Source organism: Nannospalax galili, unplaced genomic scaffold (genome assembly GCF_000622305.1).
Source record: "Nannospalax galili isolate Female #2095 unplaced genomic scaffold, S.galili_v1.0 scaffold881, whole genome shotgun sequence".
Classification (NCBI taxonomy): domain Eukaryota; kingdom Metazoa; phylum Chordata; class Mammalia; order Rodentia; family Spalacidae; genus Nannospalax; species Nannospalax galili.
Window position 1 is genome coordinate 899,506 of NW_008344709.1, and position 15,520 is coordinate 915,025.

Here is a 15,520-nt window from a genome sequence, read left to right on the forward strand (position 1 = left end):
CAGAACTCGATGATAAAACCCTATTGTAAAGACAGTATATACTTAAGTCATAGGGCATAAAAGATTTAAGCTAGGGGGCTGGAGAGATGGCTTTGTGGTTAAGAGTACTGATTGCTCTTGCAGAAAACCTGGGTTCGATTTCCAGCACCCACATGGTGGCTACGAACCATCCTTAACTCCAGTTCAAGGGGAATCTGAAGCCTCTTCTGACCTCCGCTGCACTGCATGACACAGGTGCACTCACATACATGCAGACAATACATATACACATAAAATAAAAATGAATAAAAATATTAAAAGAATCCATATTTAGTATATGGTAAGAAATTTCATTTTTCTCGAGGTATCGTAGAGTTTTCTCTAGGATCTATAACCGTAAGGAAAAGAAAGAGCCTAAAAGAAGGTGACAGTAGGGAACAGGTGTTACCATGGGGAGTTGGGGAAAGAGTTTGGCTGGGAGGGGGAAGGGACAGACATGCAGGGCACTATGGGGTGATGGAGGAGGGAACACAAGAGAGGGGAATAGGGAGGTGGAAGATATTGGGGGAGGAAAGGAATAATGGGGGTGCTTGGACTGTGGAGGGAGGTTCAAAGGAGAAAGAGAGATGAATGGATAATTGGTAGCATGGGAAGACAGAAGGAATTGTATTGGCTTAGGAACCCACTGAGAGATACACATACTGTGTCTGAACTGTGCAGGAGTATACCTGGGAGCAGCATGGCAAGGAGCACAATGTCAGACAGGAGACACCTCCCTTTGAGTGGTTGGTCACAGTAGTCTAAGAAATCCCCAAAACAACAGAGAGTATTTCCAGAGCCTTTGGTTATCTCCCAGAACTGGAAGCTAAGACCCTACTGCAGAAGACAGGTCATAATTTGGACACAGGACTTAGAGCAGAGGAGCAGGAATTGACCTGAAAGGCTTTTCCCTGAAGACAAGATCTCATAGTTCTAGAATATACTATACAAGCTATTAAGGGAGAAAATTAATCAAGGGCCCAACCCAGTCCTAAATTCGAATAAACGTAATGACTGGCAGGGCAAACTACCTCTACTGGTGTAGCAGTGGCACTATTACTCGTGGGTAATCAACAGTTATCTAACTGGGCTCAATTTCTATATAATTCTTAGGAAAGATAAGTTCATTAGATTTTCAAATAAGAACATTAAACAACCTCTGTCATAACCACGGTACATTCACTGAATGCAGTGTCCCACAGGTGGGTAGTCTGTGGTTTCTGAACCAATTCTTCTTTTAAATATTTTTGGATTTTTTATTGTATGTGTATGAGTTTTATGCCTGCATGTTTGTAAGTTCATCTGTGCCATGCAGTGTCTGTGGAGGACAGCAGAGCATGTTAGATCACCTTGAGTGGTGCTGGGATTCGAGCCAGGTTGTCTGTATGAGAAGCCTGTGCTCTTAATTGCTGTGCCATCTCTCCAATGCAGTGAACCAAATGTTGATAGAAGTAGAATCAGTAGTCCTTAAATGGACCAGTCATGGAATCAAAGTAAATGTATTCATATTCAGACCCAGTCATTTACCAACTGATACTTTTGGCTTGTACATTTATTTTTTTCTTATTTCCTAACTATAAGGAAATAAGTGATAGTTACATTATAAAATTACTGGCAGAGGCCTATATATCACAAAATCTGCAATTTGTGTTGTTAGCAGCAATTGAAATTCTAATCAACCGAAAATAAGCTATATTAAATTAAAGAAATATGGATAGCTAATTTTCATTTTGCCCCTTTATCTTTCATGAATTTAGATGGTGTGCAATGCAGAAGAAAACATGGAAGGAAACAGAACCATGAGTGTGTTCTCCATTATATTGAGTTGTGATGAACTTTTTACTTGTTCTTACTTTTATGTGAATGTGTGTTTTGACTGCATGTATGTAAGTGCACCATGTGTATCCAATGTATAGAGGGGACCAGAAAGGGCATTTGATCCCCTGGAACTGGAGTTACAGAGTTGTTAGCTCTCATATGGGAGCTAAGAAGTAAACTCAGGTCCTCTGCAAGAATAGTCAGTCCTATTCACCCCTAAGTCTTATCTCCAGCTGCAGAATTTGACCAACTTAATCACTGTGTCCACTAAAGTAAATTCCTCATTAGATAAGAGTTGAATAGTTTAAAGTATGAAATATTTTTTAAAACTTAAACATTTATTGATTGCATATGCAACAACATAAATATGAAGAAAAGCCCTAAGTGTGAGTAGAAATAAAGATATCAAGAAAAAATATATATATTGAAGTAAGTTTTAGAGGTCTTAGATTGTTTAAAATGTCCTAGAAACCCACACAAAAATGGAATGGGGAGAAAAAGCACCAAAACATACAAAAATTCAAATAATAACATAAAGAGTCAAGAGAATGTAAGAGCCAGAAAATATGAAGAGATGTGAAAAGTTATCTCTGGGCCTGGCCTGGGTATCACAATGATGATCTCCCAGCAGCATGACTGCTTGAAATGTCTTTACAGAAGACAAGGTCTGTTAACACTCAAGCATAGATTGGAGAGGGCCCCAGTTGTTCCTACCCTGCTGATCAGTGAGTTGCTAAAGGATTTTCTGGGAGAGTAAACACTGTCTTCAATTGTGTGCCCATTAATGAACCTATCAAGTCCCAATGAATAGTTCCAAACCCATGCTCACACAGATGGCCCTGGTTAAATTCAGTAGGTCACAAAACAAAGCAAAACACGTGAATGTCAGAAAGGGGTTTCTAAAGAGCAGAGATTGTGGCAGGGACAGGAGTTCAGTCCATGAGAGAGAGTAATCAGAATGTATCCTGTGTTCCTGTGTTCCTGTGTTTGTGTGTGTGTGTGTGTGTGTGTGTGTGTGTGTGCATGTGCAAGTGTGCCCACATGTGCATGGGAATTTATCAATGAAAAAATTTAATAAAATATTACAAATTATTAATTTTCACTTCATCTACATTGAAAATTTTTTCAAAGTCACCAGTGAAAGCATGAAATGTGGGGCTGGACTGGAGAGATGGTTCAGTGATAAAAAGCACTGGCTGCTCTTGCAGAAGAACTGGATTCAGTTCCCAGAACATATAGGGCAGCTAATAACTGTCCAAATTCCAGTTCCAAGAGCTCCAAGACCTGGCCTATGTGAGTATTGCACCACACAGGTGAACTTACATACATGCAGATAGATAATACATTCATACACATAAATAAAAATAATAAAATACTTTAAAAAATAAAATGATTATTAAACCCATAGTAATTACATACATATGATAGAGAGCTTTATCTCAAATATTTTTTACAAGGAATAGTATAAGATTAACAAATCTTTAAAGAAGACAAATTATCTGAAAAAAATATTTTATAAGAAAAGATACCTGAAACTTTTATATGTGAACAGTGAAAACAGGTTGGAAATATGCTCAAGATTAAACATCAATGAAAACTGACTTACCTTCATACATGTAAGCTAGAATGGCTCCTAAAAAATAATTTGGTGAAGAGAGCTAGTGTGTGCTCTCTTTACAATAGCTAAAAAATGGAAATCACCTAAATATCCTTCGACTGAGGAATGGTTAATGAAAATGTGGTACACCTACTCAATGGAGTTCTACTCAACAGTAAGAAAAGATGAAATTATGAAACTTTCAGGTAAGTGGATGGAGCTAGAGAGTGTTATACTAAGTGAAGTAACAAAAACGCAGAAAAGCAAGCGATGTATGTTCTCCCTCACTTGTGGGTTGCAGTACCAATCCCTTATATGTGAGTATATAAATTTTGATGCAACACCAGGAGCCAGGGAAAGGGAAATGATACATGGAGGCAAAGGACAAGAAACAGCCTGAAAGGGGGATAGTAGGGAACACATGGTACCTGAGGGAGGTAAGAAAAGTAAGAGGGAGGGACAGGGAGGAGAGGAGGGGGGCACATGAAAGGGACCCTGGTGTCGGGGAGGGAAGGAAGTCAGGAGAGGAAAGATGGCGGCAGTTGGGAGGTATTGGGGGGAGGGTGGGAGTAATGGGGCACCGTGACTAGGGAGGGAGGGAGAGAGGCCAGATGAGAGAAAAAATAGTAGAGATGAGTGAATCTCGAGAGGACTAGGAAACTTAGAGGTAAAAGTGATGCCCTACAAAACCTATGAGAAAGGCACATGGAGTGTCTGAACATTAATGCATATGTATACCTAGGAGCTGCTTGGTAGGGAGCATGTGCCAGAGAGACGAGACTTCCCTTAGAGTGACAAAAATGCCGTACAGCACTCATCAAAGTAGTTTATTTTGCAACAGATGGAGGTGATTGAAGAGTTGCTTGGGCATAGAGAACCTGGAAGATGATGGGTACTAGGTGGCACATCTGCAGTCAAATTCCTACAACCAAGGCTCATGGAACCTGGCAGAATAAGGGGTAGAGAGAAGGCTAATGCACCCTTCAACTTTCTCCAGTGAGGTTTCCGTGTACATCAGAGTGCCATACACACATAAGGCCACAACTGGCCAAGTTTGGGAGAATAAGAGACTGTAAAGTGTAGGATGGGACTCTTATATGGAATCCCACACACCCGCAGCTCAGGGGCCATTGCACAAGAGGAGGCAGAAATTATTGTAAGAGCCAGGGCTGGTTAATGAACATAAGGAGGTGGAGGCTTCCAGGGCACTAGGGCCTTGCTCATGTGAGCCTGTGGCAGCACTGGGGTCAGACATGGGCCCCACGTCAGCTCAATTAAACAAGCACCCAAAGGGGAGGTGGGAAATAGATTGAGAACTATTTGAGACTGATTGCTGCTGGGTGAGGGAGAGTATAACTTACATATGACCACTGGATGGGCTGACTAGACTCCAGGGGATGCATTTGCACTGAAGGACATTTGGGTACAAACATTCATGCTGAATGAATAGGCCTCAGCATGTATGGCAGAGTGCATAGGGTTCGATGGAGTTATAGGGGGAGACATGGAGGGGAGACAGAGTCTGGATTTGAGTGGGAGATGTATGAAATTTTGAAAGCTCAATAAAACAATATTTTAATTTTTAAAAAGAAGAAAAATTTTATGTGGCTTACCTAGATTTGTGGGGTATAAAATTGTTCAACTGCTTTGAAAAACAGCTTGACTGTGTTTTATAACTATGCACTCCCTGTGCAATTTAATAATGTGTTCCTTAGTTTTTATGCAGGAGAAATGTGAATACTAGTCTACAAGAGCATTGTAGAAAAATTTTCAGGGTAGATTTATTCATTAAAAGCGTATGCTGTCAGAAACAATACAAATAGTACATAAAGTAAATAATTGGAATTTTCGTATAAACTTTTTAAATTATAAAACTACTACACTGTATTTGCAGAGAAACAAATCACATATGCATCAATAGCAAAAATGCCAAAATGATGATATCTTCAGAATACTTTTAAAAATAAATTCCCTAGTCCAGTGATCTAGATAGGATTTTCTATGTGAGACAATGTTTAACAATTGCATACAATTATTAAGTAAATATAATTCATAAGAGTTTCCTCTCATTTTACCGAAGTTGAGCCAATGTTTCTCAGTTGGAAGATAACCAGATACCTTGTATTTGTTCTTGTAATCACTTCAGATATGTATGTAGGATTTTGTTTAAGTGGTGATTCCTGTCTTTTTATACCTGATATATGTAAATTATTTTTTATTTGATTGCCTGTTTTATAAGTTGTCTAATTTGATAACCTATAATTAAACTTACTTGGCTATGCTGATTTTGAGTTATGGCAATTTTTGTTCTGTTTCAATTGTTTCAAATCATTTTCTGCTTCAAACATTTTTTTTTATTTCTTTCTTTACATTCTTTGTTAGAAATTAGGAGTCATTATGGAGCCCCAGCTGGCCTAGAACTCACAGTTCTCCTCTCTTCATCCTCAAAGCTGTGACTTTAGGACTCTGCCACTTTGCCTGGTACTACGTAAATTTTTAAAGTGAAGTTTGAGTTAGTACTTGAAATTTTATTCATTTTAGCATGCTCGTATGCTATAAATTTCTCTCTAAATTCCATTTTTGCTGCATCTCAGAGTCTTTTAAAATCAAATTTATTAAAATATTGCCTATAAATTTTATATCATATTCATCATTCAATAGAGGATGCAGAAGCAGATTGATAAATTTATTTATCTTATGGTTTTTCCGTTACTCTTTTCTTGAAACATGCCATGGTTTTATCATAGTTATTGAATTTACCTAGAAATCTCTAAAGTATTACATCACTGAAATTTTCTTTATAATACCCTATTTGGCTAACTTTTAAAATATATTATCAAAACATTTTAAGAAATAGATAGTATGGTCCACTAGCTAAGAGCAATGGCTGCTCTTTTAGAGGACCCAGGTTCAGGTCCCAGCACCCCTATGGAAACTAAAAAACATCCATAACTCCAGTTCCAGGGAATCCAATGTTGTCTTCTGGCCTCCATGGGCATTGCAAGACATGGATGCATTTAAATTCATGTAGGCAAAACACTCATACACATAAAATAATAAGTTAATTTAAAAATTAGGAAAAGATCATATTGTCTAAAAGAATATATTGTCTACTGTATGCAGCATTAAATGGTATATATTTCAACTATATTCATTTCTTTAATTATATTGTGCAGATACTCCATATGCACCATGGAATTTTGACTGCTTTTTCAATGGCAACTGAGCGAGTGAGGCTGTAACTTAACTAAAATTTCTTATTTCTTTTTCTTATTTTTGTTTTCCAAACTTGAATCAATTTTCTCTCACTATGACTTTTTTTCTGTTGGCTACTGTGTCATGTTTCAAACCTGCTTTGTTTAATGTTAGTGGTTCACTACAAATTTAGATCTGTTAGTCTTTACAAGACATTTCGTTCTCCGCTTATTATTATTCTATCATTATATGTCCTTACATTAAAATATCTTAATATATTTCCTTCCTTAAAGAAGCTAAAGAAGAATTATAAAATGATTATACCACCACATACAATGGAAACGTATTAGTAACAAATTTCTAGAATTCAATTTAATAAAATATATGGGATTCTTATGTAATGAAACTTTTATATAACCCTGAGAGAAATTGAATAAGCTTTTAATAATAGATGAACTCATCGTGTTAGTTACCTGAACACTCAATATTGTAAAGACATTAAGAGTCACAGACTTATGGAGAATCTTATTCTAATTCATTTAGTGTGTTTCATATTTAAATAAATGATCAGCATTCAAAATATCAGGGGACTACCCACAGAAACATTTGGATTTGGTCAGAATAAGCTCTCAATGTGTGATAAAATTTACTGAAAAATGAACCTGGAGGAAGAAGCAAGAAAAATTGTTGAATTACTAGTATGTCCCAAAGGAGCCTGTGCTAAGTGGATACTGTACCTGTGTGCACAGTAATGTACAATGAGCAAAGAAATGTGACTAAATTAAGAGGCATAAATTTTTGAATGGATTCTCTACTTAAATAAGACATGAAGCTAAATATAGTTTATATTTTCATCATTTATGAGATGCCTTTCTTATCTATTTATTTTAATGTCTATAAGATCAGTATGGCTTAGGTACCTAACCAAAACTTGTTAAACGGCACCATAAATTTCCTAGGAAATAAGGCTGCTGACGGACATAGCCTCAAAGCTTTGCTTATGTTCTTTCAATTGCTCTTGATGATGTGCATCACATTCACCATGGGAGGGATTGCAAACTAAAAGAGTTTTATGGAGTTAAACTTCATGAAATTTTCATTTTTAAGGTAAAGTTGAGCTTCGCATCACACATCTTCCAAGCTTTGGTATTATCCATGGAAACCATCCTCCCAAGTTACTTCAGCCATAAAGGACAAAAAGAACTGCAAACATGGGCCCATAGACATTGAAATGATTGCAGGAGTTAAAACTTAGCTAAGAATATAGAAATGGTGGTTTAAAATTTTTTCTTCACTTTCAAGATTCATGATTCAATGCATTGTAGTAAGACATTGATGCATAAGCCTAAACAAGTTCAGTGAAGTCTACAGACAGCAGAAAGATTAATAAAGATATGGAAATCTTAGACTTCATTTATGAAGTAGCAATGGATAGATTGTGCTAATCATTCAAATAGGATATCAGTGTGCATTCAAACATAAGCACTGTGGAATTGGAATGTCAGGAATGGTTCAGAATGTGCTGGGTTTATTTACTTGTCCTTTTTATTGGTGTGGATGAACCTGTGGCTTTCAGGCCTTCCAGAGGTCACCATCAGAAACATCTCTCATTTATTCATCCCATTGTATGTCAGACTACTGCCATTTTTCTATGCATGCAGGAAGTTGGAAGCAATGTTCTACACTGTTCTTACTGCATCTGGAATCTGGAGGTCAGTTGTGAATTTCATTTTTTAAGATGAGCATTGACAAGATGAAAACTATACTGCAAACATTGAATACTTTTTAAAGGGGTTAATTTGAGGTATTTTCATATTTCAAAGGATGTAAATGAGAAGAAAGATTTATTTTTGAGTATAATGTTTAAATTACTTAAGTAGCCCCCAATTAACTAATATTAAAGAATTTTAAAAATTATACCTGGCTATAAACTATGATTGGTCAGAAGCAAATAATGTTCCACATTCAACGATGCAGAAAGAAATGGTCCATACATGGTTGTAGGATAACATACACAGTTCACTCTCTTGTGCCTTTCTACCTTGACTTTCTCTCACTCTCCTGCTTGGTCAATTCCAGGATCATGTCACATGACACTCAAATCTCTGTTCTTTTATTCACTATTTTTTCTAATTGATGGAATCTTACCAATACCTTTCTCAGTCATCTGGAAAATGCTTACTTACGATTAAATGTCATCTAAAATTGAAAACATCATGCAAACTTTCTCCAAATCATCATAACTGACCAGACTTCCTTTTTCAATTTTCTAAAACTAACCTCTAAACACCACATTTTTACTCTGTGAGTCACACCAAAATATAGGGATCCAAAACTTCTGACCTCTGTGGGCACACTGAGGGGATGGGACAAGATTTACATATATCATAATGCATGAAATAGGGGCAGGCTATAAGAAGATGCAATTAGAGGACACTGCCGAAGGATGATTAAGATGTTTTGTATCAGATACACAAAAATCAATAAAAATGCACATTGAGAAAAAATTACTAAAACAAAACTTAAAACTTATATTTTGTGAATTGAATAAATGAAAGTATGAGGAATGCTTCCTTGACTGTTCATAGTGGTTATTTCTAGACTTCATAGTCTCAAATTCCAAGTTTGGGATGAACATACTCACTTTCTTTCTGAAAATGTCAGTACAAAATTTCACTTACCACTTGCCAAAATCACAAATTCAGGTGTTGGGAATTATAGCGTTTCAGCATTCTTCAAACTACAGGTTCTAGGTATCCCTCTCAGAGCTATTCTTGAGATGGTCTAACCACAGAACAGCAACTCAAAGCTCTGCTTTGGCCCTAGGCTAGTAAACATCCTTACCTCTCACCTTTCACAATCACCTGAGAAAGGTTTTCCTTTTTTACTAAACTCTAAAGGTTTGTTCTGGGTTTACATATAACAAGTACCAAATAACATATGACAAACACTCTCCGAGGATTTCCATTTCTCAGGGAGCTAACCCTTGAAAATGAAGCAATTGTCATTGCCATTTCCCAATTGGTTAATTTTTTTCTGTCATTAAAACTTATAGATTATGTACTATACACTAATTATTCATTCATCAACTGATGGACATCTAGATTACTTCCAATTTCTGGCTATTATGAAAAGGGCAGCATTGAACATGTATCAACAGACATTTTTGTAATAGGTTGTAGATAGTGACTTTTGGATATATTCCTAAGAGTGATAACACTGGATCACATAGAAAATCAATTTCAAGGTTTATCGGACTTTATACACTGTCATAGTGTCTACACAAGTTTTCACCCCACCATCAGTGGCTGAAACTTCCCCTTCCTCTACATCCTGGCCAGCGTTTGTCATTGTTTCTTTTTGTATTTTTGCCATTCTTGGGTAAGACGAAATCATGAAATGTTTTTTTAAATCTGCATTTCTCTGATGACTAAAGATGTTTGAACAATTTGAAAAGTATTTCTCAGCCATATGTTTTTCATCTTTAGAGAAGTCCCTGTTCAGCACCTTTCCTCACTTTTTAAATCGGGTTGTTTGTTTGCTTGTTTATTTGTTTGTTTCAGTTAAATATTTTTTTCCAATAAACAGCCCCAGGATAACTGATTTTTCCATGTTGGGGTATTCAATGGAACAAAGTAAAACTAAGCATCATTAATCCAAAGGGAGGAATCAGAACCACAAAGGAGAAATATCACAAATGCTAAACTGAAACCAGTCGGGTCAAACAGAAGATCACATAGTTCCATGTGAGGTTTAGTTTTCTAAGTTCTTTGTATTTCCTGGATACCCACCCCTTTGTTGGAGGAATATTTGCTATAGTTTTTTTTCCTTTCTGTAGGTTGCCTCTTCACTCAAATGATGGTGTCCTTTCCTGTAAAGTTACTTTTCAGTTTCATGTAGTCTTATTTGTCAGTTGTTGGAACTAATTCTTGGGCTACGAATCCTGTTCAGAAAGTAAGTTCTTGTGGCAATAAATTGAAATGTCTTCCCTTCTTTCTGCCTATCTGATTCAGGGTATCAGATCTTATGTTGAGGATCTTCATACATTAGTAAAATTTATTTTTGAAGGTTTTTGTTGTTGTTGTTGTTGACATAGGGTCTTAATGTATAGCCCTGGCTCATCTAGAACTCATTTTTTATACCTGTCTGGCCTATATTATTCTGCTAACATATATAGTATTAAACTGAGTCATAATGACTTATTGTTACACCCATATAACAATTACTAACACACTGCTCAACGATCACCAGAGAAGTTGACTTATGCACTAGACAGTGATTAACCCAGAAACCCACAACTGGGCAATATCCGGAGAACAAGAGGTTGCAGAGTACTTATCCCTGAATATGACACCTATATAAAAATTCCCCCCTCCAAAAGCTCAGGGATCATTAAGGAAGAAGGAACAGAAAGATGTTAAGAGTCAGAGGTGGTGCATGACCACAAAGAAACAGAGTTTTACAGGCAGCTGGTCAGTTACTCATATGAAGAAACAACCATGGTGACAGCATGCTCAAGTTCCATGCAAGCTCAAACCAGAAAAAGAAGTCACAGCATATGAGGAACTGGATAAGAAAACCCAAACCAAACTAAAGAACTTGTGGCAACTGATATCTACTGGGAGGGCCAGAGTCAGTCTCTTTCAAGGATGGTGATTTTGGTAGGTTAACCAGGATTCAAGGTGGACCAATGCTGAAGGACATTTAGGGACATTAATTTGACTCTATAGACTTAATAGACTACATTAAATTGGGGTGGGGCAATAAGAGAGGGCATTTATAGTGGAAGGGATCTAAATATTATCAAATTATATTGCATGTAAATTACAAATATTCAATTAGAAATATCTTTGACAAAAAACAAAGATCAGTGCCAATGATTTCATAGACAAAGTCTAGTTTTATTAAAAACAATATTTTTATCAATCACATATGTAGAGTTTGAGGTTCCACATTTTTTACAAACTTCTGACAGTGTGATAGGTTACAGTCCACATTATGATGAGCAAGTCTTAGAAAGAAAGAACACATCTTAATGAGTAATCTTTTTTTAATATAATTGCCATTTGTTTAAAGATTTATTCAATTACCAAAAACTGAAAGTGCATAGAATTGACATCTGTTGAAAAGTCACTTGCTGGACCAGTGTCAGAGGAGAAAAAATATTCTATCTACTAAAAATTGTGGGTTTTTTAAACGTATGCTTTATTGAATATGTATGCACTTCATACAAAAATCTCAATTGTCTTTGTACAACCCCTAGTCCCTCATAGCACCCCCACTGAATTTCATGTATTCCATTATAATATTATAAGCTACCAAGTCGTTTGTATACTCAGATGTCCCTACGTGCAATTTCATTCACTGGAATCTAGTCAGTCTATCTACTCTCTCCCTTAAAGAAGATCAACTCTCCCTCACTCAGCAGTAATCAGTTGTGAATAGCTCTTCAGCTAAGGTTGGGACCTATTGCCCATTTCCCCAGTTCCATGCTGAGTTTTTGTCTGATTGCAATTGAATGGATCTTGTACATACTGACACCGTTGCTATAAGTTCATATGAGCAATTTCCCAGAGGTCTGGATGACTCTGTTTCCTTATGATCATGCACCAACCCTGGCTATTACAGTCTTCCTGGCCCCTCTTCCACAATGGTCCCTGAGCTGTGGGTAAGTGATAGGTGGAGTCCTATCCAGAAACACCCGCTCTTCAGTTTCTTATTCTCTATACTTTTTCAAAATCATTAAAATAAAGGAAATTAAGTCTAGCTAATTTAAAATAAGGTAATAATAATTACCTTTGTCACTTGCACAATAGGTACAAACTTTGATTTTATATCATATATGTCTGTAATTTAAATATTTGATACATCCTTCTCCAGGCTGGCCAGTAGAATTACAGGTATGCATACCTATATAAGGAAATCTTAAATATTTGTATGTGCGTGCTTGAATGCATATGTGTGTGTGTGAGTGTGTGTGTGTGTGTGTGTGTGTGTGTGTACGTGTGTTTAGGCGAATGTGGAGGGCAGATGATAACTTCTGATGTAAATCTTGGGTATTATACACCTGTTTATTTTGAGACAGCATATCTCACTGGCCTTGAACTTGCCAAATAGATTAGCCTGACTGGGCAAAAGCCACATTGATCTATCTGTATCTACATCCGTATCACTGGGAATCTAGATTTGGAGCATTATCTCCAATTTTATTTTAATTTTTTATTTGAGATTCTCATAAATACTCTTGAGTGTTGGTTCATCTCCTGAGCCTGCTCAGCCTATGTGGCATCAAACCCTTAAAGAAGTTGACTCTCCCTGTCCCAGCATCTAACAATTGTATCATATACACAGGATTTAGGAATATGTTTAACTGAACTGCTTTTATCAGAGTGACTTTTTTTGTTAATTTCTTCCTGTGTATTTGTTTACCATGATGCCTGTGCTTAAAAATGATTAATAACAAATCAATTTACAGTTGTAAAGAAATGAAGTAAGGAGATAGTGCTACTATTAATTAGACCATACCTTTCAAAATATCTCATTTTTAAATCCGTGTCACAGTATACTGGTAATATAAAAGTCCACATAGGAAATGTCAACTTACGGTCTTATGGGGTGAAAATGATGACAGTGCAGTCCCACCAAGAGGGATAAATGTTAACAGGTGTTGGAAAATGAAATAGAAATAGCTGAAATCAAGCAACATATGAGTTAGGTTTATAAATTATATTATTATAATTTATGTTCATGAAAAACTTATTTCTAATATTCTCATCTTGTAGCATTAAGATTTTTATTCTGAACGCTGTATATCAGAAGATTCATCACAGATAAACTGAGATTAAGCGTATCCTTGATTCTCTGAGCTGATGAACATAGACCTAAAATACATGAATGTTACAGAGCCAAATGATCACGCCCATCAAACTGTAAGAGCTGCATATGCTGAATGCTTTGGACCTGCCATTGATCGATTGAAAACTGACAGTGACAAATATCTAAGAACTAAGGGTGGCCATGTTTGGGACAAAAATGTTAAGTGTAGCAAAACGGAGAATCAGCAACTCATTGACATAAGTATCAAGGCAAGACAGTATGGGAAGGAAGAAGATCCTTGAGAGTGGCTGACCACATCAGATTTACAGAAAGGAGCCTGAATCTTCTGAGGCCCTGATGATGTGATGCTAGAAGAGGCACATGTGGTTCAGCACACGTGTGGTGCTTAGCAGGCAGCTTTGTGGAAGTAACTTGGGGATAATTAACTAGCACAGAATAAATACATGAGCGCATGATGTTTGGATCCTAGAGTTTGACATGCTGTAATCAGTGAGGGTTCACGTCACTATAACTATCCCTAAAGAAGGAAATTAATTACTGAAACAATAAAGGGAAATTGTGGATTTATTACCAACAAGATCATAATCATAGTTTAAAAAACATCGTCCTTTTCCACTGTCACACATGTTCGAATACACTGTAAACATGTTGCAAGCATTTTTCAGAAACACAGCTCTGGAGTAAAGGAGATTCTAAATCACATTTCAGGTCTCTTCCTTGTTAGTGCTTCATGAGTTGGGAATTCTAATGTGATCTTTTAGATAGTATAGGTTCTGATCTTAAGTTAACTTATATTTTCTCAAATTCCCTGGGAATTTCTTTTTCTATTTCCTACTAAATCTTATTTAATACCTGTAGTTGATTAAATTTTAAAAGTGAAAAGACCATTCCTGTCTTTCCCCAGTCCCCTTTAAAGCAGAAATGTTAATGTCAGTATATTTTTATATTGTGGTCTACAATGTAGTTTTTACTGAAATGTGTTCAATTCACATAAAACTTCATTCCCAAAGCAAAGACGGGAAGGTTTTACTTGCCTTTTTAATTTGATTTGCTTTGTTTTCACTTTGGCAGCATTGTTGTTCCTTCTTTCTTAATATTTTATTTATTATTTTTATTTTGTGTGTATGCATGTTGTGCAATGCCTGCAGAGGACAGAAGAGACTATCAGATCCCATGGAACTGGAGTTACAGACAGTTGTTAGCTGCCATGTGGGTGCTGGGATTCAAACCTGGGTCTTCTGCAAGAACAGTCAGTGTTCTTAATCTCTGCATTATCTCTCCAGCCCCTGACAGTGCTGTTGTTCCTTCTAACACACACACACACACACACACATATATATATTTCAATCTATTATTTATGCTTTGGTTAATGGCAGCTATCAACAAAAAGAAAATAAATTTTTACTCTCAAAGCAGTGTTGTATGATCTGATTATGCAAGAGGAAACTTGGTAACTTTCAGTTTTAGCTTATATTATTCTTTTAGATTTCTGTTCTATTATCCTTTTTAAAAAAAATCCTATTAAATAGTTGAAGTTGGTGTGATCTTTCATAGAGAAAAGTTTAGTTAGTAAAACCATTTCTGTACACCCATCAGTATGTATCTTTTTTGGAGACAGTATCTTGCTGTAGAGATCCACCTGTCTCTGCCTCCTAAGTAAGTACTGAGATTAAAGTCATGATCCACCACACCCAGAAAGTATATTTCATTTTTATTTTTATATTTTTGAGAACTTTATACATGAGTACTCTATTTGCACTATTTCCACCCCTCCCTTGCCCCCACCAACATTTCTATGCCCTCAAATTTCTCTAAATGTTCTGACATTTCCTTTAATTACACACACACACACACACACACACACACACACACAATCTACTTTATTTAATCTCTCATTCAGTGTTGCTCCAATGTAACAGTGTTTAGGGCTGGGACCTTGGGATTTGATAATATATCAGGGAGTTCATCCCTAGAGAAACTGATTCTCCCTCTCTCAGTAGCCATTGATTGTCTGTAGCTCTTCATCTACAGCTGGTACCTAGTTAAATTTCCCAC